The following is a 2,619-nucleotide window of genomic DNA, read 5'->3' on the forward strand; positions in this document are numbered from 1 at the left end:
AGACAGAAGTGGCGGTAGACAGACATAGTCGAAGGCAGTGGACTTCAGCATCTGTAGCTTGACTCGCAGGCCCCGTGTCGGTATTGTAAGTGCGTTCTGGGCACGGTAGGGTGTCTGTAGGTATGGCGGTGTGGTCCACACACGCGTCCCACTGTCTACACGACTCCGAAACGACGCCCGAACACGGCCAAACAGTCTGCAATACCGGTCTGGACACTGCAATGGTGTTGCCACCTTTTTCGCGCGAAAAAGTCGTGTCGCCAAAAATGGAAGTCTCCGACGGGACTCGAACCCGCAATCTCCCGCTTCGTAGGCGGATGCCTTATCCATTGGGCCACGGGGACGCTTCTGACAGGGTACCTCCGCCACAAAGTCCCAACTTTGGGAAAATAACTGCCCCAAAGATTACAGGTCAATTTGACTCGATCTGCCGACGCAAGCGGCCGTACAGCAGTCCTGGCATGTCATTCGACCCATGTCAGGTCATATTGACCGACAAGCGTTGCCTGCAGCAGGCTTTGAAACCCCGGTCTGTTGGCCATACTGGAGGCAAGGTGATAGAGGCGATGATCAAGTCGGCGGCAGTGGCTGAAGGCTGACAGGGGTTGAAGGTGACGTGGTGGGTGGTGTGGGCGTACGAAATGGTGTAGACACTGCTCCACGGTGCAGACAGGCTGTGCACGTCGTCTAGACGTAGACAGAAGAGACAGAAGTGGCGGTAGACAGACATAGTCGAAGGCAGTGGACTTCAGCATCTGTAGCTTGACTCGCAGGCCCCGTGTCGGTATTGTAAGTGCGTTCTGGGCACGGTAGGGTGTCTGTAGGTATGGCGGTGTGGTCCACACACGCGTCCCACTGTCTACACGACTCCGAAACGACGCCCGAACACGGCCAAACAGTCTGCAATACCGGTCTGGACACTGCAATGGTGTTGCCACCTTTTTCGCGCGAAAAAGTCGTGTCGCCAAAAATGGAAGTCTCCGACGGGACTCGAACCCGCAATCTCCCGCTTCGTAGGCGGATGCCTTATCCATTGGGCCACGGGGACGCTTCTGACAGGGTACCTCCGCCACAAAGTCCCAACTTTGGGAAAATAACTGCCCCAAAGATTACAGGTCAATTTGACTCGATCTGCCGACGCAAGCGGCCGTACAGCAGTCCTGGCATGTCATTCGACCCATGTCAGGTCATATTGACCGACAAGCGTTGCCTGCAGCAGGCTTTGAAACCCCGGTCTGTTGGCCATACTGGAGGCAAGGTGATAGAGGCGATGATCAAGTCGGCGGCAGTGGCTGAAGGCTGACAGGGGTTGAAGGTGACGTGGTGGGTGGTGTGGGCGTACGAAATGGTGTAGACACTGCTCCACGGTGCAGACAGGCTGTGCACGTCGTCTAGACGTAGACAGAAGAGACAGAAGTGGCGGTAGACAGACATAGTCGAAGGCAGTGGACTTCAGCATCTGTAGCTTGACTCGCAGGCCCCGTGTCGGTATTGTAAGTGCGTTCTGGGCACGGTAGGGTGTCTGTAGGTATGGCGGTGTGGTCCACACACGCGTCCCACTGTCTACACGACTCCGAAACGACGCCCGAACACGGCCAAACAGTCTGCAATACCGGTCTGGACACTGCAATGGTGTTGCCACCTTTTTCGCGCGAAAAAGTCGTGTCGCCAAAAAAGGAAGTCTCCGACGGGACTCGAACCCGCAATCTCCCGCTTCGTAGGCGGATGCCTTATCCATTGGGCCACGGGGACGCTTCTGACAGGGTACCTCCGCCACAAAGTCCCAACTTTGGGAAAATAACTGCCCCAAAGATTACAGGTCAATTTGACTCGATCTGCCGACGCAAGCGGCCGTACAGCAGTCCTGGCATGTCATTCGACCCATGTCAGGTCATATTGACCGACAATCGTTGCCTGCAGCAGGCTTTGAAACCCCGGTCTGTTGGCCATACTGGAGGCAAGGTGATAGAGGCGATGATCAAGTCGGCGGCAGTGGCTGAAGGCTGACAGGGGTTGAAGGTGACGTGGTGGGTGGTGTGGGCGTACGAAATGGTGTAGACACTGCTCCACGGTGCAGACAGGCTGTGCACGTCGTCTAGACGTAGACAGAAGAGACAGAAGTGGCGGTAGACAGACATAGTCGAAGGCAGTGGACTTCAGCATCTGTAGCTTGACTCGCAGGCCCCGTGTCGGTATTGTAAGTGCGTTCTGGGCACGGTAGGGTGTCTGTAGGTATGGCGGTGTGGTCCACACACGCGTCCCACTGTCTACACGACTCCGAAACGACGCCCGAACACGGCCAAACAGTCTGCAATACCGGTCTGGACACTGCAATGGTGTTGCCACCTTTTTCGCGCGAAAAAGTCGTGTCGCCAAAAATGGAAGTCTCCGACGGGACTCGAACCCGCAATCTCCCGCTTCGTAGGCGGATGCCTTATCCATTGGGCCACGGGGACGCTTCTGACAGGGTACCTCCGCCACAAAGTCCCAACTTTGGGAAAATAACTGCCCCAAAGATTACAGGTCAATTTGACTCGATCTGCCGACGCAAGCGGCCGTACAGCAGTCCTGGCATGTCATTCGACCCATGTCAGGTCATATTGACCGACAAGCGTTGCC

At 56.1% G+C, this 2,619-nt stretch overlaps 4 non-coding genes across 4 annotated transcripts; all 4 read right to left on the reverse strand.

The window, feature by feature from the left end:
• Positions 1-271: 271 nt before the first annotated feature.
• On the reverse strand, positions 272-344 carry PHYSODRAFT_t209. Its single transcript has one exon. It is a non-coding gene; the product is annotated as a tRNA-Arg (tRNA).
• Positions 345-975: 631 nt separating this feature from the next.
• Positions 976-1,048, reverse strand: PHYSODRAFT_t208. The gene has a single exon. It is a non-coding gene; the product is annotated as a tRNA-Arg (tRNA).
• A 631-nt stretch (positions 1,049-1,679) lies between these two features.
• PHYSODRAFT_t207 lies at positions 1,680-1,752 on the reverse strand. Its single transcript has one exon. It is a non-coding gene; the product is annotated as a tRNA-Arg (tRNA).
• A 631-nt stretch (positions 1,753-2,383) lies between these two features.
• On the reverse strand, positions 2,384-2,456 carry PHYSODRAFT_t206. The gene has a single exon. It is a non-coding gene; the product is annotated as a tRNA-Arg (tRNA).
• Between the last annotated feature and the right edge of the window lie 163 nt (positions 2,457-2,619).

The sequence above is a fragment of the Phytophthora sojae genome (genome assembly GCF_000149755.1).
Source record: "Phytophthora sojae unplaced genomic scaffold PHYSOscaffold_1, whole genome shotgun sequence".
NCBI classification, from domain to species: domain Eukaryota; phylum Oomycota; class Peronosporomycetes; order Peronosporales; family Peronosporaceae; genus Phytophthora; species Phytophthora sojae.